At 37.4% G+C, this 24557-nt stretch overlaps 1 protein-coding gene across 7 annotated transcripts in view; it reads left to right on the forward strand.

The window, feature by feature from the left end:
- Positions 1-24557, forward strand: part of LOC149818670 (calcium/calmodulin-regulated receptor-like kinase 2) — a 107554-nt gene that overhangs the window by 74643 nt on the left and 8354 nt on the right. The gene's annotated exons all lie outside the window — the stretch shown is intronic.

Raw genomic sequence — 24557 nt, forward strand, 5'->3', positions numbered from 1 at the left:
ATTGTAACATACCTACTATGCTGCGGTATCTAGTAGGATCTTCATATAAGTCTCCTTCTTTAGAACTCAGTTTCTGATGCACGACACTTGGGGCTGCCAAGGGTTTGCAATTCATCATACCCGCTCTACTGAGAATATCCACTGTGTACTTGTGTTGAGTGAGAGTAAGTGTATTACGTGTCTTGTCGACTTCCACCCCAAGGAAATATCATAGATCTCTGAGATCCTTCATTTTAAATCTCTTATTCAACAATTTCTTTACTTCCTCAATATGAGTTTCGCAGTTACCTGTAATGATGATGTGATTTACATATATCAATAGGAGTGTGGTCACACTTTGCTTCTTGTAGATGAATAATGAATGATCAAGAAGAGACCTAGACATTTAGATAAAAAAAACATTCTTTGGTAGTTCCAAAAAATCCATGTAATATAGTCTTCCTTCTCTATGGCCTTCCCCAATCAGCTTCCTTGACTGGCGATCCTGTATCTAGCAATCATCAGAAGAGAAGGATATATTACATCCATAATCAGAAATTTGTGAAACAGATAAAAGATTCAAATTCAATTTTGGGATATATCTAACTTCAGGAATACAAAAACTTTTGGATTTTTAAAAACTTTCAAAACATCCTACTCATTTTATTTCAAGAGACGTTCCATCTGCTATAAAAACCTTTGATATATTTGAGTTATTTTTAAGACATTCGGATAAACATTTAGCATTTGGGGTCATATGAAATGAAGCACCAAAATCTAAAAGCCAAGGAAGGTTACCTGGACTGGAAACAAATGTGACTGCCAGTCCAGTTGAGGCTTCAGTTGAAGAGGATACCCCTTTGAGAAGAGCTTGAAGAATCTCCATTACTTGAGCCATGAAAACTTGTGCATCTTGATATTTAGACTCGGTTTCAATAGATGCAACCCTCTTCTTGTCTCACCTTTTAGCTTTGGGCATTGAGGCCTATAATTTCGCATTTCATGATAGTGGTGGCAAATAACTTTTCTTTTATTAAACTCTCCATTTTGTCCTATGAAATGGGGTGGCCTATAAGTGCGAGTATGATTCCCTGGTTTAGATACCGCTAGATCGAAATCATCATCAGATTTTGGAGTACTCTTTCTAAGACGATTTTCCTCCATGGTTAATTCTTCAATAGTGTCCACAATAGTGAGAATTTTTCCACAATGAAGGAGGGCCGATTTGGTGGATTCAAACTCCGGCCTTAACCCATTTACAAACTGATAAAAGTGTTCCATATCGAGTTGCTTTTGGCGAAGCTCGATATCCTCAGCACAATGCCATTTTGGCTCTAAAAGAGCCAATTCTTCCCAAAGTTCGGATAACTCATTATAATATTCACGAATGGATTTGTCACTTTGAGTCATTGTTCAAACTTTCTCTTGAAGATTGCACACATGTGCAATATCTTTAAGAGAATACATATTTGTAAGGTATTTTCATGCCTTATCAGCATGTTCAAACTTAGCAAGGCTAGAACATTTTTTAATGTCTACGCTTAGAGCCTTGATTTTCTCCTCTTCCGTTAACGGAACTTCCTTATCACCCTCTTTCTTGGTGAGGGATAGCTTGAGTTTCGAATCGGAACCATCCACGATTCCCCATAAACCTTTTCCCCATATGTGGTGCTTCATGATTGAAGCCCATATTACATAGTTTGTGTCATTCAATTTCATGGGTATGATGGTGACTTTATCATTGTCATCCATCGTTTACAAAGGTGTGAAGTAGAAAAGATAGAAGAAAAAAGAAAAAGAATAGAGAAGAGGAAAAAATACAATACAATGCCGTTAAAGTCCCTCTTCAAATGAATCCTCTTGTAGCCGATAGTGAAGTGGTAAAACACTCTTCCGGCAAGTGATAAAACACTTCTCTCCAAGTGACGAGACGCTTTTTTAAGAACAAGGTGATAACACACCTTTGCACAAGAAGCACGAAAATCAAAGTGGAAGCTTTTCAAGATCTAATAATTTCGTAGCTTTGATACCATGTAATGAAATGGTGCTCTTCCAAGAAAGCACTAGAATTGCGCAAGTGAAGTGTCTAAAAAACACTCTAAGCAAAACCCACAAAAGGGTAAATATGGAAAAAGACAATAATGCAAGGAATTTATTCATAAAATGAAATGCTTAAAAAGCATTTTGGAGAGGTATTTTACATAAGGGGCTGCACCCCTATTTATACAATAGCAAGAGGGAGAACTCATAAGGAGCTCTCCCTTCTAGTCGTTGGACTAGTCTAACGTCTAGAATTCTAGCCGTTGAACTAGTTCCAACGACTAGAAGTTTGGTCAAGTTCCAACCGGAACTTGACCAAATTCTATTATCTAGTTCTAATCGAACTAGATAATAAAACAAAAGAAAAAAATAAAAGGAAACAAAAAAATATTTATATACAAATATAATATTATTATTATTATATATATGTATTTTATATTTTAACAAGTGGTTTCCCCAAAATCAATATACCACACTCCCTTGTCATTTAGTGTTATTGTTATTTTTGAGAGAGCTGCCAATAAGAGTTGCACATCTCCACTAAACTTATTTCCTTCAGTCTCCCTTTTTTATTGAATATTAAGGTTTTTTCCTTTGTTCTGAGGATTTAACCAACAATCTACTTTAATATGCTCCTTCTTATTGCATAAGAAGCATGCAGGGGCATTTCTTGGATTTCCTGCATTAGAATTAGGAGACATGTTTGGGGTAGGAAGCAACCCACACCCCCCTTGCCCATATCAACCTCGACCTCTACCTCCTCGATAATTGTTTTCTCCACCACGACCTTGCCCATAAGTCAGTCCGGTAGCCAAAACATTTTGTGAGTTTGACTGTCCACTATCATCATCGGAGAGGTTCTTCAAACTAATCTCATAGTGTAAAAGTTTGGCCCGTAAATCTTCAAAAGTAGGTAAAACGGGTAAGCATGTTAGGGACATGGCAAGAACATGATAGTCTGCCCCCAATCCACTCAAAACTTCTTGTACTTCATCTCTGACTGAGACCACACATCCAACAAGAGCCAACTGATTTGAGATGCTCTTTACCTCGTTCAGATATTCCATGACGGACATGGTTCCCTTCTTTAAGCTGAACAATCATCTGGGATCGCAATCAATACCTCCTGAGATAGGGTAGAAGTGATGTATGCGACTAACGCTTGGTCTCTTTTCATCCATGCCGTGAAATCAGGATCTTGAACAATCCTAGATGAGGCAACCCCTTTATTATCCTGTGCTTCCTGCGTGATAAATTGAGGTGGGGCTGGAGACGATCCATCGAGATGTCCAAAAAGATCTTGGCTTCGTATGAAAGGAATTATTTGTCTTTTCCAAGTCAGAATTTTTGAATGATTGAGTTTTTCAGACATGAGTTGACTCAGAAAACTAGAGGAAAGACCCGAATGAGTGGACGACGAATCAATGCCTTTAATTATGGATTTCAAAAGAAATCGAACTTTTCAGATGTCAATAAAACAACAAAAAAGCAATGAAGATCCAATCGTGCTGAGAAGGAAGGAATAAAATCCCCCCTTTTTTTGCAGATATTAGTTTTGGTTATGCAACAGAACTGCAACACAATTTTTTATAAGATTCCAAAATGCCAAAATAATATATGGCATGATTCCCAAGAAGGCGACGTCAATAACAATCTGAAGAAAAGAAATAGAAGAGGGATAAAAACGAAGAATAAAAACAATCTGAAATAAAATCAAATTTGGGGCAAGATCTGAATGTGTCAGGAAAATAGATATTAATCAACCAAGAAAGTCAAGAAAAATAGATCAGATCTAACATGATCTGATTTTGGGATAACCTTTTAATTAGACAAGGTAAATGATGCTGATCTGGATAAAAAAAGATCAGATCTAAAAGAAATCTGCGTGAACAGAAAGCAGATTAAGTCTCAAGAAGAGCATAATATCAAATCTGACCTGATCAGATTTGTCTTAAAAGAGATGAAGAAAACGAGACGAGTAGAGAGAAAACAAGAAGAGTAGAGGGAGAATGTAATAACCCAAAATTTTGAGTAATTTTCATGCATATTGGGTCGACTCTCGTTAAATGGGGGACAGGGCCTCTCCCTTTTCCTCCCGCCGCCTCATCTCTCACGCTCTTCCCGGTCGATGACTCCGACCACCTGCTGCCGCCGTGTAAAACCCGAAAATTTTATAAAATTAGGCAAATTGGGCCTAGATCCAAATTGCAGATTCAGGACCCATAAAGGGGTTTTCCGCATATATTACCTCGTAAATTTGATATGTACGTATAAGTACAATAATTTTAATTAATTAAATAATTCGGAGAATAATCATTCAATAGGGGTGCGTAGATGGGTATGGGATCCATATACCAGATCCATATATATATATATGTGTGTATAATCATAAATAATTAATATTAATTATAAGAAAATTTTGGAACAAGGGGGTCGGACCCACAGTTGGATCCACCCGGATCCAGCTAAGGATCCGTTACTATTGACGAACCGGGTCCATTTTGATAATGGACCCAGCGTCGCGGGTACAGGCTGGGACCCGAACCCGACCCTCTTGATTTTAAAAGGGGGAAGGTAGGTTTTATTAAGGCAACCCGATAAGGGTTGCCCGATACCTTCAGCCAACGTTAGGGTTCCTTCTGGGAGAACCCTAACCCCGATCGCAGAAACAACAGGGGGGTTACGCAGGGCGTAACCGACCCCGCACTCCTCGGCAAAGGGAGAGGGCTTGGGGCCGATAAAAGGGGGGAGTGGAGAGGGGGTCTTGCCCCTCTTCACTCAGCCTTTTCTCTCGGGCTCTCTCTCTCTGTCAGTGTGCATCGAAGAGGAGGAGGTCGCCGACGAGCAACCAGCAGCCATCAGCGACTGCAGCGAGCTCCCCGGTCACGGCAGCAGCAAGAAGCGACGCCAGTCGGTCCTGTTTCACGTCCCCAGCCTCCAATCACCGGAAGGATTGCCGGATAAGGTACGGTGCTCCTTGGAATCGGGGTGAGGAATCGAACATAGGTTCGATTCCATGTGGGGGTTTGAGTGTAGGATTTGGGGTTATGTCAACCCAAAACCTAAAACCCCAAATCTATGATTTGGGGGTTTCGGATTTTTCCTGATGAGGGGTTCGAACACGTGTGTGTGTGGAGGGGTTACCGTGAGTAACAAAACAAAAATTTTGTTTTTGGGGGTTTTATCTTTGTTATTTCGGCTGAATGGTTGCTGGAAATCCACCGTGAGGGGAGGATCTGGGGTTTAGGTGCTTGGGGAGCCCCAAACTGTGAACCTTTGGTAGTAAGGTGGTTGTGCTTTTACATACATATCTATTTCAAGTATGCCTTGTGTGGTTCAAAATTTCTTTTGGGGATTTTCGATTATAATGTAGGATCTGTTGGGATTTCTATGTAACTTTTATTTCCAGCCTGTTGTTATGCAAAAATCTATATCTCTTTAATGATTAATTCTCGATGTTTAGCATTTTTTTTTGTGAGTTTATTACTTTTCTGTATTTCAATATGCTGTATGTCATAGTGTGGAAAGGGCTAAAGATATTTATGCTTTTTTTTGGGTTTTTGTATCAGATCCTTTGTTTTTTTAGTATAAAACTTATCCTTCATTTTGTGCATACAGATTTGATACATTCTTGTTTAACATATCAAATTTAAAAAGAAAATATTTGAATATGTGTAATGTTCATCATTCAAAGATGATTGTTGTGATATTCTCCTTTGTTGGAATGATGTAAATGACTGTTGGATGTGGGAGATATTTTCTGGAGGTTGATATTTTATGTTGGTAAGGGCGGGCTAAAAGATGAGATTAAATTTTAGAGTACAATGTAACCTTGAGTCATAGACTTTGAAATTGGCAGCAGGTTTGTTGAAGCGTGCAATGTTGGAAGTCTTGATGGGTTAGGGGAACCCAGAACTCTTTTTAAGTGTTAATAGAAATGAGTCCGGTCCAGGTGTTGTGTGTATGAATAAAGCAACAACTTGTTCTATATGTTTGGCTATCTTGTGAAATCGTCAGTCGTATGGTGTAATAGGTATACTGATATATATACACGAGGATAAATGTAAATGATAACATATGAAGACTGAGATCTGGATTGACATCTTCAGGATTTGGAAACCAAATTTAGTTACTAGGAAACCTCTCTAACTTGGATGCAGCAAGGATGTTGGTTGCCGACTTATGCATTTATAATATCATTAATTAGGGTTATTATAAGATGAGAATTCATTGGTAAATTTGAAGTTAAATCATGCTACAATGAGCAGTTGTATTTGATGTTTGGTCTTATTGGACAGGCACAGGAATGTTCCAGTTCTAGGTATGAGGTATTTATGTGGCTGGTCCTATTTGGGAACTAGCAATGCTGTAATATTCCTTAAGTCGAGGAAATGGATCATACACTATAGAGGTAAGGCTACAACTACAAGGTTGCGACAGTGCTAGCAGCTGGGTTGTGATCAAAACATCTATTAACAGGATGTGTCTATGGCATATTTGTGGTGAGCTCAGAACTAAAGGACAATCACATGAATTAACCGCAACATTGAAGAGTGACTATGGAGGGCTAGCATCCTTTTATCTGAAATTGATGATGAATAAGCACATTACTTATGAGATGCAAAATGGTGCATCTAAATGGCAATGTCACTGTTGTGAAGAAGAATACCAATCAAATCCATAGTGTTGCTGGGTATATTTTTGTAAATAAACTATAAGTCATTTTATGTATAGAAATTCTTTTATAAGTGTTCATTTGACTACAGTAGTCTTAATCAAGGGCTTTATACTCAGTGTCAATATTAAAGAAAAACTATTATGCTTGCATTGCATTTTTGGCTTCTTGCAGTACTGTTTCCAACCATGCATCTCTTTCACAACAAATTAAGTAGTTGTGAAATACTCTCTTGGAACTCACTTGGAAGCATACCTCTTAGCATATTAAAGTCAAAGTTTTCAGAAATATTGTTTATATTCTCTTAAGCTTCATTTGAACTTGCTGAAAAAGCTTTCCATCAGTTGAAAAGGGAAAGGAAAGAAACTCAGCTGATTTAGGAGTACTAGCTGTGAAGTTTTGTTTGAACTGTGGATGTTTCCTTTTTAACTGTTGATGATGCAGAAATTTGATTGTTGATCTTTTAATGACAAAGAAATGGCTAGCTGAAATGTCTATTTTGACTAGCGTTAGAACCAGTTATCATGACCATTGTGCAGTTTTTGACAATTTTAGTTTTGTTGTTTTGTTATAAGTATTGAGTGGAAGGATAGCATAAGATCATGGGTTGTGTGGAACCCTGCCAAGCCCAGCCGAATGGTGCTGGACTATATTTTTACAAAGGAAAATATGGTAGATGACATTTTCTAAACTGTCCATGCTTGTGGACAAATGACGGGTTGATTGAACCCTTGTTCATGTATAATATGGCTCATATGGAAGCTTAGCTTAGCACTTTAATTTTTGCAGAATACTAGCTAATCGTGTTAGACCTGGCTATTTGCATACAGGTGAATGAAAATGCTAATATGCTTAGACTTGATTTGTTGTGCTTGATTCGGATATCGTTGTCTAGTTGTTTTCATGGGCATGGGCAATCATGAAACTAATGCTTTATTGCTTGAATCTACATGCATGGGTGTTCACATGATATAATAAAATTAATCAAGGGATGACAACATACATTTTGGTATAAATATGTGAATCCTTGCACATGAATCTTTGAAACCATGCTTGTGAGTCTTGTTGTTTCATGTCCATGGTTATATTGGCATATATGGATGCGAATTTGGATACACTTGTCGTGGAGATTTATGTTTTCACTTGACTGTTATGACTATGGTACACATGAGTGTGAGCATGATTCAATTATTAGTAAGTCTTCTTGAACATGTACACTTGATTTATGTGTGAAATGGTACATGTACACTCACACACTTAAAGAAACCATGGATTGGTTAAGACCCATATGTGATATAGGTAACACACACATATTGAAAATGCATATGAATGAATTATGACATGTATATGTTTGGGTTTATATTTGCATGAATATATATGCTTTTGGCATTTTGGCCTAGTGTTATAAATGAAACACTACTTGGTTTTATTATGTGATGCACCGATGGTCTATGGGACCATCACCGGCCTGGAGAGCCGTGGGTTTGGTTTTTTTTCACATATGTTTCTAAATGCATCACTTAAACCACATAAGATGGTTTGGCACATGACTACACTGTTTTAATGGTTTATACGGGCTGGAGTCCCGAATGGGTCCCCGCAAGGGAGGATGCGGGTTTTCACTTTACTTTTGCATATGGTGTTGCAAACTTAAAGAATGAAATTTAAATAAAAATATAATGAATAAGAACAATGTAATATACTTTCTGGGATATCTCATCTGGAGTATGAGAATCTTGGATATCCGGTCTTGGGGAGACTGTGAGGATACAAAAACTTCGTGTGCGTTGTTGCCCCTGAACCCGATATTGAGGTTCTTCTCCTGGCCACGGTTTTAGGGAGAACCCGCCACTTTACCCGGGAGTGGTGTGTTAGTCACAGCTGTGAGTTTATGGTACCAAGGAAGTGGCACTTGTGGGCGTGGGGTGTCCCTTGTGTCCCCGACATTAGATGTGGAGGTCTAATGTTCCGATGAATGGTGATGTTTCCTAATATCGGTCGAGGGCTAAGTTGGAACCCAGTAATAAAATACAAATTGTGTGTTAAGCTACCCTGGGAACCTACTTGACCTCGGGGTTTGTACCCGTTTGGTGTATCCGCGGGCCACGGTAATTAAAAAGAGGAACTTAAAGATATGTGCATCTAATAGGGCATGCATATGGAAAGATGAAACTTAAATGAAAGATAACAGAAGAAATCATATATTGCACATAATCATGCATTTTTCTGTTATGCATTAGATCATGCATGTTTGGATCATTCTTGATATCATGACATCATTTGGTGGTAGCATACGCTTTACTTTGTGAAATCATGCTGAAAGGTTTGGTTATTTAGTTATTGATCTATGACACTGCTTTACTGTGCTTGACTGGTGAGTTATGTAATTATTGGTAGTTATGGATATTTGAATGTTGCAAACTTTATATCTGTACTCACTCAAATCACTGCATGAAATCTTATCCATGTTCTTTCTTTCACCTGGTTTCTTTAGAAGTAGCTGTGCTCAGAATTTCGGTTCTGACACCCTATGTTGTTTTTTTCACAGGAAATGATGAACAGTGAAGTTGGACATGCATCTGGGGATGGATGAGTTATACTTGGGCTTGTCAGCTTCAGTAGAGGACACAGTGGATTTTTCTTTTGTCTTTTAGTTCTTTTAATTTCTGCAATTGTTACTTTACTTTCAGTTGAAGAAAACCTTGTCTTTGAAATTTTCTTACTCATTAATAAAAGAGTTTTAGTTGGTTGCTATGGATGATAATTGCACCTTCGTTTGTGGTGGTTGGGCTATCCAATGGAAAGTGGAACTGTGAGGACCCCGGATCTCTGGGAAGGTTTCCGCAACTCTTAGAAAAAAAAAATTTATTCCGCATTTTTAAAGGGTCTGGATTGGGGTCGTTACACGCCGTCGCCAGCAACCAGGGCCGTCGGCAACATCCTTCTCGCAGCAACGACAATCACTTCCTTCTCTCGACTTCACTCTCTCTGCTACTCGCATCCCTCTTTTTCGGTTTCACGCACGTCGACGGGAGCTTCGACCATTTGCTGCCGCCATCGCCTGCGACCAGAGTTGCCAACGACCTTCCTCTTGCAGCAGCAGCTACCTCCTCCTCCAATCGCCGAAACAGGTAGGGTTTCTGTATGCTTTTCTTGAAGGTTTGTCGTGGCTCGTGTGGGGTATGGGATGTCAGAACCCCAAATCAGTTAATCCGCAGGGAGGGGGTGTCGGTGACGGAAATCTCAGGTTACTGGGTTGGGAATTGCCGATGAACCCCTAATCCCGAAACCCCAAATCGTTGATTTGGGGGTTTCGGTATGTTTGTAATAAGGGGGTTTCTTGACTCTACGGTTTGGTTTGCTCGAAAATCCCAAATCATCCAATTTGGGAAACTCGATAACTACGACACCCTAGTGTAGATTTTGGGTTTTCCCTGTTAATGCTTATTCTCTGTTAAGAAAGTGAGTTGTGGGATGTCGGGTTGCCGTGAAACCCTAGTGGGTCGGTTGCTAGAAAACCCCAAAATAGTTTGTCTTGGGGATCTTGGCTGTCAAGAATGAGTGGATCTATTTCATGTTTAGATTTGAATCAATATTTTATGGTTTTGTTTTATCAGACCTAAATGGACGTTACCTTTTCTTTACTTTCCTCTCAAGTTTCCTTTGTTTCTAAAGCTTTCCTTTATATTGTTATTTCTTTTGCATTAGATAAACCACAAAATATACACGGATAATGAATGAAGATTTGGGCTTCATTCTCGTATTTATTTTATTGAGCGAACTTATTATGTTATAAGATGGCCTCCTAACATTTTGTTATTTCTCATTTAATTAAGTAGCAATTCCTGGTTCTCTTTGATTATTTTGTTGGAAAATCCTGTTTCTGCATTATTCGGTTATGAGTAGGTCGTCTGCTTACAGCCCCATATGAGAATTTGCAGTAACTATTGACCTTTGAGGACAACTCAATGCCAAATACACTGATTTATACATACAGAGTCAGTTCACCTGTGATTGGTTGCACTACCTTTCAACCTCAAAACAAAATTAGGGATTTTAGTTGATTATGTACTTAACCATGGGAATACCTTGCTCTATCTCTGTAATTGCTTTATTAGAAAGCCTTTGTATCCCTTCGATGACTGCTTTGAAATTTTGAAACTATCAACATTCATGAAGTATTTTAAGTTCAGCTGAGAGTTATAAAAGTCCAAAATCATTTTATTCTTTACCCATTAAAAAGGTTTAAGGCTTCTATCAATGCGAATGACTGATTCTTCAAGGAGCCATTGTTTCTGCTTGACATTAAACTTTGTGTTCTTAAAGCAAATCAAAGATGGAGAACTGTTAGTATCAAGTCAACTGTTGAATGACCAATGGCTGATAAAGAGCCTGGTAGCCACAAGGGTGTAGGAAGCAGAGTATCATTGATTTCAAATGTTCAAAGTTAGAACCTTGCTACGTGATGTTTTTCCAAGTGGTAATGAGACTTGAATGAACACATGGTTATTAGGGTAGTGGCTATCATTTTGGACTTACTGCTGAAAATCATGACTTGTAGCTTTTTGAGAATATGTCTTGTTTGGAAATCAAAATGCCTTTTAAAATCGTCAACTGATGTATGAACGATCATATATGCACTTAATTAGAACAATGTGGCAGCATGGTTTGTCTGGCTGAGACAGAAAGACGAAATTTGTTTTATGGGGAAAAACTTTGGGTTTTAGCACGGGGTCAGTGTCTAAGCATGTACATGACATACATAAGTTAATTCAATGTTAACAAATTTATGTTGATAACTCTATCTGTTATTATATACCTAAAATTGAGTTTGTGAATATTTAATGGCACGTGTTAGCATGCTTTATAGTTTGTAACATGTGAGGTATTTGGTGTTTGTTAACATATTATTGCAAAGTTGGTTTTGGAAAGTGCATACATGAAATCAATGTGTGTTTAGCATGTAAAATCATGCATAAATTTTCTCATGTACTTATGAATTATGGACGAATGCATGTGTGTTAAGTGCTTACATGAAAACACTTGCACATGGATGGTGAACACATGCATATGATTGTGGAAGTTCATGCACATTGTTAAAATGGTATGGATGAATGTGCATTTGGAATCATGTTGGTATTATTGCATACATTGCAAGTTGTTATGATTTTTGCATACGATACATCGATGGTCTAAATGAATCATCACAGGCCTGGAGAGCTTTGAGCTTTGGTTCGCTCTTTCTTTAATTGTTTAAATGCATCGCAAAAAAAAAATCATATTTTATATTATTGTTCTATATTGCACTGTTCAGTGTGTTTCCACGAGCTGGAGTCTCGTGATGGTTCTCGCAGGGGTAGATGCGAGCTTTTGCCTTGTTTTTGCATGCTGAATTACAAAACTCAATAATTGGCTTTTAATAAAAAGATAATGAATAAGAACAATGTAATATACGTTCTGGGATATCTCATCTGGAGTATGAGAATCTTAGAGAGTCGGTCTTGGGGAGACTATGAGGATACAAAAACTCTGTGTGCTGAAATTTTGTCTCCTGAACCCGATATTGAGGTTCCTTCTATTGGCCACGGTTTTAGGGAGAGTTCATCACTTTACTTGGGGGTGGTGTGTTGGTTACAACTGTGAGTTTATTTATGGTACCAAAGAAGTGACACTTGTGGGCGTGGGGTGTCCCTGACATTAGATGTGGAGGTCTAATGTTACTTGACCTCGGGGATTGTACCCGTTTGGTGTATACGCGGACAACAATAATTAAAAAGAGGAACTTAAATTGTATGCATTTAATAGGGCATGCATATGGAAACTTAAGGAAAGATGATAAGAGGATTCATGCATTACACATAAGTCATGCATTTTTCTGCTATGCATTAGAACATGCATATGTTATCTGTTTTCTTAATTGTTATATGTTTGGTGGATGCGTGATGTTTAACTTTCAATGTATGCTAAATGTCTTGTTGTACTAAAATTGTGCATCATTGTATGGTTTAATGTTTCTTTATGCATAATGGATGCACCTTGTGGTATGAATGCGTACCTCAATTATGATTTGTCATAATTGCATTTCTCTGAATAATTGTGTGGATTCATATTGTGGTTGTGGGATATATAAATGTTGCTATTAATGTTACCTGTCAGTTAACTTCTGATAAATTGTTGACGGTCGTAGCATAGATCTTTACTTATCCTTGTATGTGTCGAAAATCATACATGACACCCATATCAGATACTGGATTCATGATGTACCACATTAAAAGTTACAAATTTCCTACTTAGACAGTTATAGTCTAATTTCTATAAATTTTCAGGTGAAGAGTTGGAGTTAGGAGCGACTGCGGGATGAGGCTTCGATCGAGATTTTTGGATTTACTGTTCGAGGGATAGTGTGAGGACTCTAATCTTAATTTTCATTGATATTGAAATGAAAAGAATGTTTTGGTCTTGCTTCACATGTAATGTTTTGGAATGCTTAGCCCTATGGTATGATTGGTTTTTGCTGTTTCAAAAAAAAAATCCTAAAAAATTTGGGTTAAGATTTCGGGGCGTTACAGAGAAAGATTAGGGTTTGAAGCTAAGTCACATGGACTCGACTATAAGGTCGACACACCTGCGTCGATACGCCCCGATATGGGTGCAGACACGGGTGCGGCTTCGGACACGGGGCAAACACGGTCAACCAAGTGTCAGACTCTGTCAACGCACCGGGGCTGAGTTTGTCCACATTTTGGACTCGGTCAACTTTGATCGAGTCTATTTTTGTCCATTTTTAAGGCAAAAGACGTATAAAAACTAAAAAAAATCGATCTTTATATATATATATATATATATATATATATATATATATATATATATATAGCCGTGTCCCCTAATGGGCACAACTTTGACCGAGTCTTATTATTGTTATATATATATATTTAAATATATATACATATATATAGCCGTGTCCTCGTGTCCAAAAATTTTGAAATTGCTTCGCACCCGTACCCGCACCCATGTGACATAGGTTTGAAGGTAACCCAGATCTGGTATAACCAGATTTGACGTGAAAAAGAAGAAGAGAAAAAGGAAATAAGGACAAAAGAAGAGAAGAAATGATACAAAGCTAACCTTCAAGCCCATCCCAATAAGCGCAGATCGATTCCATGCTGCTCTGATACCATATTACTTTTACCAACAGGAAGATAGAAGGAAGAAGACAAAGAGGCTGCAGAAAAGTCACGTCTAATCTAATGATAAGTGACCTAAAACCTTTACTTTATATTGAGCACTTTACAAATATTAATATGGATAATAATGTCCCTAAACAAGAATACAAAATACAGGATATAACAAGTACAAAGTATACAAAACATAACCTATGGCACAGGGACTCGGCCAACTGGGTGCCACACCCGCGTCGACGCGATGCGGGTGCAGCACCCGGTGCAGTCAACCTGACCTTGGGTGCGTTGACCGCACCCAGGGTCATTTATGTCCAACTTTTAGACTATATATATATATATATATATATATATATATATATATATCTTTTTTTTTTTGCCGCACCCAAGCTTTTTGAAAGTGCCGCACCCCCGCACCCGCACCCATGTGACATAGAACATATCATATGGATCTGGACCATATATGAATCTAGAGATCCATATCACGTCTTAACACTAGGAACACTGCCCTTCGTATGAAAAACTGTGACCCATCTTGGTGCAACATGAAGCTTCACATGTTAATAAAGGGAGTGACGATCATCAAAGTAAACCGGTTGAACTTCTTAATATTAATGTGGGATCAAATAGAGGTTGATGGCGACAAAATAATTTCAGATCAAGGGGTCACGATAGGAATTATGGACAAGGGTGAAGAGGATTACTTCCCTTATCGCAACATCAACAACAAAATTTTCAGAATTTTTGGCAGCATCAAAATCAAAATCAAAATCGTGTATGTCTTACCTGTCAGCTGTGCAAGAAAAGAGGGCATAGTGCAGTCGACTGCTGGGATTTGCCTAGTTATGAAGTAGCGGCTGAAGCGAAAAAGGTGGAATATAATACCAACTATGCTCAAATTCAGCAAGGTAATGAACAACAGAACCATGAAGCTTTAGCTGCAGCGTTTCAGCAAACACAGGTGGATTCAACAACAAAAGGATCTCAGGATAAAGCATGGATTTTTTATTCAGGAGCCAACAATCATGTTACATGTGATGAGGGTAAGATCTCTGAACTTAAAGTCTATACTGGCCATGGTAAAATTATTACAGGTGAATGAACTGTTCACCCCATCACTCACTTAGGAAAAGCTCATGTTTCTAGTAGTCCTAAACTTCTAACTTTGTCTAACATCTTTCTTGTTCCGGGCTTCAAACATTATCTTGTATCAGTTTCTCAACTTTGTCAACAAAATAACTCCTGTTATTTTTACTCTTTCTGTGGGTGTGAAGAGACTGGATTCAAAGGAAACGTACGCTGAGGAGGAGAGAGATGGGAACCTATATGTAATAAAAGAAGCTTCAAAGTTTCCACTGCTCTTTTCAGAGTCTCAATCTATTTTCAAACCATCGTTTGATCTTTGGCACTGTCGCTTTGCTCATTGGGGTCACCCTTTTTTGCGATCCTTAGTCAATTCTGGTTTAGTGTCTGGTCCCCTTTGTAATAAAGAGTTGATGATGAAGAATTTGTGTCCTAGTTGTCAAGTATGTAAAAGTCATCAACTCCCTTTTCAAGTTATCAATAAAAGGGCTTCTTTTCCTTTCGAAATCGCTTACTCTGATGTTTGGGGCTCAACTCCTGTTACTTCTTATTCATCGAGTAAGTATTATGTAACGTTCATAGATGGGTATAGTCGCTATACATGATTTTTTTTCATGAAGCAAAAATCAGAAGTCTATGGCTTGTTTTGTTGTTTCCATACCTTTATGAAAAATCAGTTTGGCCGAAACATTACCCATCTGCATAGTGATGGTGGAGGTGAATATAGTTCTAATGTTTTTAGAGTATTTACAAAATCATGGCATAGTACATCAAAAATCGTGCCCTCATACACCTGAACAAAATGGCATAGCTGAAAGGAAGCATCAACATATAGTTGAGAGTGCGATGACGATGATTCATGCAAGCCATACTTGTTTGGGTTTGTGGATCGAAGCTTTTCATACAACTGTTCACATCATAAATAGATTGCCGATGAAAATTTTGGACAATAAAATGCCTTATTCAGTCCTTTTTAAGAGAGATCCCTGTGTGGTTGAACTGAAAGTTTGGGGCTGTGTTTGTTATGTTCATGTTAATGATTCTCATCATAACAAATTCCTTCCTAAAGGATCAATATGCAGATTTGTCGGGTATGATGATGAATATAGAGGGTACCACTGCTGGAACCCTGTGAAACGTTGCATAACTATATCCAGGCACATCATCTTTGATGAGAACAATTTTGTTTTTAAATAAAAGGGTCTTAATTCAGATAAATTCTCTATGCTTCCTCTATATAATTGTGATCTACAAGACTGGAAAAATATGTCCATGCTGCAGGACACTGACCTGTATGGTCATGAAAACCACAATGTTGATTTGGGAAACAACAGTCCATGCACAGATATACAACAAGGAGATGCAGCTGATTCTGTGTCTCAGCATGTTTTTTCTAATGATGAATATAATATTGCAGCAGTAGATCCATTTTAAGAGAATACCTCTATCCCATATGATAAACGGTATAGACAGGTCTATCAAAGAAGAGCAAAGGAAGTGGTGGACAACTTTGTTCAGCAGGAAACAAGTCAGCATGCTCATGCAAATGTTGAGGTAAACCCTGATACTGGTCAACAAGAATCACATGCTGAAATGCACAGATCAACCCGAGAATGACATCCTATTGACAGGTGGGTGAGTTATAATGACTTTAGTCTTGATTATCAGATATATTTTCACACAATGATGGAGATCCAAGAACCCAAACATTACTTAGAAGCAGCAAAAGACTATCATTGGATTGAGGCCAGGAAGGAAGAAATGTGTGCATTGCATGGGTGCCGAACATAGAAGACAGACCTATTGGCAAAAATGTGGTTGGTAGCAAATGGGTGTTCAAGGTACGGAAGTATAGAGAGGTATAAAGCTCATCTTGTAGCAAAAGGGTACACATAAGAACAATGACTAGATTATGATGAAACTTTCAGCCCTGTGATCAAAATGGGAACCATACGGTTGGTGTTTTGCCTTGCCATGATGTATAATTGGAGAACGCATTAGATGAATGTAAAGAACGCTTTCCTTCACGGAGAGCTTAAAGAAGAGGCCTATATGGAACAACCTCCGGGCTTTGCAGAAGGGAATCCGACGAGTAAAGTGTGCCTTTTACAAAGATCATTGTATGGACTGAAGCAGGCTTCAAGAGCCTGGTTTCAAAGATTTTCCAATGAAATCCAAAGATACGGTTTTCAAAGAAGTCATGTAGACTATTCTCTCTTTACTTTTATTGGAAAGCATAAAATTACTATCCTTTTAATATATGTGGATGATATTGTGATTACTGGAAGTTCTGATCAGCATGTGGCAGAATTGAAGGAATATTTGAAAGGGAGTTTTCAGATAGAAATGTTTTTCGATTTTCTGATAATCAAGTTTTAGTACGATATGAGCCGTTGAATATTTTGTCACTGTAATAACATTTCTAAACATGAAAATTACATCATCTAAAGCGTGTTTTGTACTAAGTAAATGATATAAAATGCATTTGTAAGTTCAAATAATGCAAACACTTGTGCATAATTCCTTTTAAGCTGTATAGGATATTTAGGAGGTAAGACCGTTTAGGACCTAAGCACTATTCAGAGAGAGAGAGAGAGAGAGGGAGAGGTTGGTGTGCATGGGTTAGGTGTGCATTTCCTGAGTGCTATGGTGTTAGACATTGTTTTCCAGCGATGCAGCCATATGTATGTGTTCAACATGTTCCATTTGTTAGGAAATGGCCATTGGTTTGTGTTTTTTGATGAAAAAAGTATGATTTTATAATGTTTCAAATTGAAAAAAATTATGCCATTGATATTTTAACTACTAAGAAAACCTGGTTATATGTTGGAATCCAATAATTCAGAAGCAAGTCCCTGTTAGAATGTGTTATTTTTCTTGTACATATATATATATATATATATTGATATGTTAGTAACTTTATTCATATATTGTTTTTGTAATAGGTAATGCCCATTAAGGGCATTTTTGTACATTTTTTTCTAGCTGTTGGAGTCAGCCCAACTTGGGCTGGTCCAACAGCTAGCTCAACTAGCCGTTGGATCAGCCCAGCGGCTAGTTGAGCTCCCTCCTTCCCTCTTCTTTGTGTATATATATATATGCGGGCTTTGTCCCACTTGAGAGCATGTTTCTCTTTAGCATTTAATAATAAAATATTTATTTTTTATTTGTGTTTTCCTGCCCTTTATCAAGGACTGTGTTCTTGTATTTGCCCATAAGTAGTTCTTTTGTATTGCCTTAGTGGCTTTGTTTTTGTGCACTACTTTTGTAAGTGTGTAATCCTTAGTGGGATTTGTATTGTGCACATCCTTTGTATTTGATTACAGTCCCTATTTATTTGGCCATGTAGTGTGTGGTCAGAATTTAAAGAAAAATAAAAAGCAATGGTGAAAAATTGAGTGCAATATATATAGGGTTAATCTAACATTAAACTAGTGTTTAACATTAGAGGAATTCAACCTTATTAAAAATAACTAAACTACCCTTGAAAGAATGGTAATTTTTTAAGGTGGATGGTTACTTTTTGGGGCATTATAGGTCTTTTAATCTTGGAGGGAATTGAAAAGTCAAACACCTTTTCAAAAAAAGTAACTTTATGAAGCTATCAAAGTTATTTTTTGACCTCAAAAAGTAACCTTGCATTTTTAAAAATGCCATTATTTTAACGGTGTTTTAGTCATTTCATGAGGTTGAATACATATAATGTTAAATACAACTAGTTTAATGTTATATATATATATATATGTGTGTGTGTGTGGGGGGGGGGGGTAAATATTGACTACTAGCGAAGGTAAGGAACTAATGAGTAGAAATCACTCTTTTCTTACAAAAAATTCTAATTTTTTGTAGATCAAATGTTACGGATGTGATTTACATGGTTTGTTTAGGAAATTTGTTTTGAATCATGTGATTATGACAAGTAATTAGTTTTTTAGAGGGGTCCAAAAATAATGGCCCACATTGTGCCAAAATTTCATAACTCAAAAGATCCAAGGCTTGATCCTGAGCAAACAAATCATGCTGAACACATCTATGTGGTTAGATTAAGTCTATACAACTTGCACAATGGGGTGTTTTGGGCAGTGACCTAGATCTGCTCAGAGTCACAGACCAACTTGAATAAAGTCCTTGTTCACAGTCTTATGTAACTTCTATAGGTCGTTGCCCCTAATCCTTGCCATGTGAATTCTCTCGGTTCATTTCCAGATATCTGTGCCAAAGTCACACTTGGTACTGTTAAATTATGTATATATAAATATATATATACATATACTTATATATATACATTTGTATATATATAAGTATATATATGTATATATGTATATATGTATATATGTATATATACATAATATCTCTTTTTCTTTTTCTGTACAAACCAAAAACCCGATAGGGGTGTTTTGGTAAATCCACATGTATTTTTCTTTTTGCCTTTTTTTCCTTTTTTCTTTCTTTTCCCCTTTTTCCTTTTTCCTTTTACTTTTTCAGTTTGACCTTTAAAGGACCATAAGGGGCCCCACCAATCTAGTCGTTGGGGCTCCCAACGACTAGAAGGGAGCCCCCTTTATGGTCCTCCTTTAAGCTCTCCTCCTCTATATATAGAGGAGGCTCCCCCTTGTAAATGTATTGGGTTTTCACCCATCTCTTCCTTTCTTCAATAATATCCAACTTATGACTTTGAGTCATTTTTGCTTTTGAGAGTTTTTGTGTGTGCACTTTTAGTGCTTGTGTTCTTGGCTCTAATGGTCACTCTTAAAGAGTGCCTTTTGCTCTATTGGTGCTTCTGTCTCTTTTCATTACATGGTATCATAGCTCGGTTGGTGATTGGGCTTCTCTTTGTTTCTTGGAACGTGTGCCTCTCAAATTTTTGAAGGAAGGATATTTGGTGTCGATGGAACGTGATTCTAAAGTGGAGCTTTCTTTTAAGCTAAATGGGTTCAACTATCTCATGTGGGCCTCCGCTATGGAAAATCATCTAAGAGGTAAGAAACTTTGGGGTTTTCTTATGGGAACTACTCCCGAACCCTCTCTTGTTCTCACTAAAATCGAAAATGAGATTGAAAAAGCTTTAGATGGCAATGAGCGCATCAAAGCTATTAATGACCATCAATCCAAAGTTGAGGATTGGGAAAGTAACCATGCCAAAATTTTGGCATGGTTTATGAACAATGTTGACCTTAAAAATTGTGCTACTATTGTCAAATTTAGAAGGGCCAATGAGGTATGGTTTTTCCTTAAGGGTATGTATACCCAAAAGGATCTTGGTCGACAATTTTTTTGTCAAGAAAAAATTCGTTCCACCAAACAAATGGATATGAGTGTCCGGGCTATTTTAGCTCTCTAACCCCTCTTTGGGATGAACTTGCTCTCCTTGAGCCTAAATGGGTGGCTCAGTAAGATATTGAGTTAAGAAGAGAACAAATTGAAAAGGAGCACTTTTTTCAATTTTTTCATGGGCTTTGCCCGGAATTTGAACAAGTTAGGGCATCTCTTCTCCATAGAAGCAAAGCCCTACCTATTGAAGACGCCCTTGCCGAAATATGCCAAGAGGAAACTCGACTTGGCTTAAGTGTTAAGAGTGATGAAGTTTTGGCCGTTACTAGGCCCGGATCAAATGTTAAAGCATATAGACCTTCTCACTTTAACAAAAATAGTAATGGGCCTAGAAAGGGAATAATATGCCATTATTGTAATGAACCGGGACACATTAGACCAGTTTGTCCCAAACTTAAGGGAAAAGTAGCCGCGGTTGGAGAAAATTCTCCAAAGAAGGAAGAAGAAAGTGCCAAAGAGGGAGATATCAAAGAAACTCTCAATCATATCTCCGAAGTTCTTCAACATCTTCTCAAGACTTCTTCTTCAACATCCGGAGCCGCCATCGCCTATTCTTCATCACCTTCAGGTATGTGGATACTAGACTATGGTGCTTCTTTTCATATGACATCTCATAAAAACTCTCTTTCAAATATTTTTTCCGAACCTATATCCTCTTATGTTTCAACGGTCGATGAGACATCATTGAAAATTGAAAGTATTGGAACACTTGATTTTAAAAACTCTCAAAACTTTTTCGTTCCTAAAGTAAGAATCGTTCCAAAAATTAATTTAAATCTTTTTTCCGTTTCTCAAATCACCGATCATGGATGCCAAGTCTCTTTCTCACCTAAAGATTGCACCGTGCAGGATCTCCAGTCAGGGAAGCTGATTGGGCAAGGCCATAGAAGGGGTGATCTCTATTTTATGGACTTTTTGACTCTTCCATCTAAGTCATCTTGCAATCTTGTAAATGACAAAAGTATTGGAATTTGGCATGAGAGACTTGGCCATCCAAATTTTGTAAAAATGTCTCTTTTTCCGTTTTTGAATAATACTTGTAAAGACAATCACATGACTTGTAAAGATTGCATTTTTGGGAAATCTAAAGCTACTCCATTTCCTCAAAGAAGTTACTTTACCACTCAACCATTTGAACTTGTTCATTCCGATGTTTGGGGACCTTCTCCTATTTTGTCTAAAGGAGGATTTTCGTATTATGTGGTCTTTATTGATGACTTCACTCGATTTACGTGGATTTACTTCCTAAGTCGCAAATCCGAAGTTTTCTCCTTCTTTAAAGAATTCCATGCGATGGTTAAAAATCAATTTTTGGGAAATCTATCTATTCTTAGGTTCGATTCGGGAGGCGAATATATGTCCAATGATTTTCAAAGCTATTTAAAAGAAAATGAAATTTGTCATCAACGTTCTTGTCCCAACACTTCGCAACAAAATGGTCTTGCGGAAAGAAAGCATAGACACATAATAGAAACCACAAGAACGTTATTAATTTCAAAAAATATTCCAAAATCCTTTTGGGCCGAAGCGGTTCTAACCTCGACATACCTTATCAATAGAACCCTTTCATCTTCTTTGAAAAATCTTTCTCCATTTGAAAAACTTTACAATATGTCTCCCGATTATAAAAGGCTAAGAATTTTTGGATGTAAATGTTTTGTTCTAACTCACAAAAATGATAAACTTTCTCCTAGGGCTATTGAATGTATTTTCTTAGGATATGACGAAAAAAAAAAGGTTATCGATGTTTTGACATACTTAAGAACAAACTTTATATCTCAAAAGATGTCACATTCCTTGAAGAAGAAAATGGTTTTTCGCACCAACCAAATGAAAATATTGATTATTCCTTTCTATTTGACTTGTTGCCTCAAGAAAACATCATAGATAATCATATTGATCCTAGTGAATCTCTTAGTGAAGATCTTTTTGAACATCCAAATGATGATCAAAACTTAGAAGAAAATGTTTCAAGACAAATACAAGTCTACTCTAGAAGAAATGAAAGGAATCCTCCTTGTGCCCTTGAAAAATTCTCTCAAAGTGAGTCGACCGAAGGAACCTCTCAAAGAAAATCAAATCGTATTTCCAAAATACCAAATAGATTTGTTTCTTATGATTCTTTTTCCCCTAATTTTCGAGCATCCCTACTTGCTCTTCACTCCTTTTATGAACCATCTCATTACAATGATGCTAAACAATATGCTCATTGGAATGAAGCTATGGAACTAGAACTTAATGCTCTTAAAAGGGCGCAAACTTGGGAAATCTTTGATCCTCCCAATGGCAAGAAACCCATTGGTTGTAGATGGGTTTTTAAAGTAAAAACTAAGAGTGATGGTTCATTAGAAAGATATAAGGCTAGGTTGGTAGCCAAAGGATATGCCCAAGAGTATGGGGTAGATTATGATGAAACTTTTGCCCTAGTTGCTCGAATGACTAGTGTTCGAGCTCTTATTGCTATAGCTTCGGTTAAAAAATGGCTAATCTTTCAACTTGATGTCAAAAATGCCTTTTTGAATTGTAATTTGAATGAAGAAGTTCATATGGAACCACCTCCAGGTATGCATTTAAATGGAAAAATTTTGAAATTAAAAAAGGCCTTATATGGACTTAAGCAAGCTCCTAAAGCTTGGTATGACATGTTTAGTAATGTATTAATCAATTTAGGTTTTTCTTCTTGTATACTGACACTGCTCTTTTTGTTAAAAAGACAGGTGACTCCATTATTATGCTTCTACTGTATGTTGATGATATGATCATCACTGGGAATGACAAAAAGAGAGTAAATGATGTAAAGTCTATGTTAAAAGAAACGTTTGATATGTCTGATCTTGGATATTTGAGATATTTTTTAGGCATTGAAGTGGCTTATTCCGCGCGATGATACATCCTATCTCAAATTAAATTAGCTGCAGAAATTTGTACCAAATTAGGAATATCTGATGAAAAGAAAGTTGAGACTCCCGAAGTTATCAATGCGAAGCTGAGACTTGAAGATTGTGTTCTTCTTGAGGATCCAACCCCCTACCGTCAGTTAATCGGATCCCTCACCTATCTATCCATCACACGTCCAGATATAGCTTATGTGGTTCATGCAACAAGCCAGTTTCAGCATGCACCTACTTCGGTTCATATGGTGGCCGTGATGAGAATTGTGTGATATATCAAAAATACCATCTCCAAGGGACTCTTCTTATCCTCTTTCTCATCTCTTGAATTGACTGTTTTTACTGATGTTGATTGGGGAGAAAATCCCAATGATCGTATCTCAATTACGGGTCTTTGCATTTTTTTAGGTGAATCTCTCATTTCGTGGAGATGCAAGAAGCAACAGAAGGTCTCACTATCATCTACTGAAGCTGAATATCGGGCTATGGCTATGACAACTATGGAAATCGTATGGCTCAGAAGTCTCCTTGGTGACATGGGCGTTCCCATTTCCACTCCCACCAAGCTTTGTTGTGATAACAAAAGTGTGATATACATTGTCAGCAATCACACCTTTCATGAGCGGACCAAGCATATCGAAATGGATTGCCATTATGTTCGAGACGAATATCTCAAAGGGACCATCACATTACCATATGTCACTTCAGAATATCAACTGACTGACTTCTTCACCAAGGTGCTCCCAACTCCACGATTCATGTTTCTTCTTGGCAAACTTTCGGTCTTCTCCCCGTAAAGTTTGAGGGGGCATGTTAAATTATGTATATATAAATATATATATACATATACTTATATATATACATTCGTATATATATAAGTATATATATGTATATATGTATATATACATAATATCTCTTTTTCTTTTTCTGTACAAACCAAAAATCCGATAGGGGTGTTTTGGTAAATCCACATGTATTTTTCTTTTTGCCTTTTTTTCCTTTTTTCTTTCTTTTCCCCTTTTTCCTTTTTCCTTTTACTTTTTCAGTTTGACCTTTAAAGGACCATAAGGGGCCCCACCAATCTAGTCGTTGGGGCCCCAACAGTCATATTTATGACCGTTGGGGCTCCCAATGACTAGAAGGGAGCCCCCTTTATGGTCCTCATTTAAGCTCTCCTCCTCTATATATAGAGGAGGCTCCCCCTTTATGGTCCTCATTTAAGCTCTCCTCTATATATAGAGGAGGCTCCCCCTTGTAAATGTATTGGGTTTTCACCCTTCTCTTCCTTTCTTCAATAATATCCAACTTATGACTTTGAGTCATTTTTGCTTTTGAGAGTTTTTGTGTGTGCACTTTTAGTGCTTGTGTTCTTGGCTCTAG

The sequence above is a fragment of the Nuphar pumila genome, chromosome 13, assembly GCF_984573655.1.
Source record: "Nuphar pumila chromosome 13, dmNupPumi1.hap1.1, whole genome shotgun sequence".
NCBI classification, from domain to species: domain Eukaryota; kingdom Viridiplantae; phylum Streptophyta; class Magnoliopsida; order Nymphaeales; family Nymphaeaceae; genus Nuphar; species Nuphar pumila.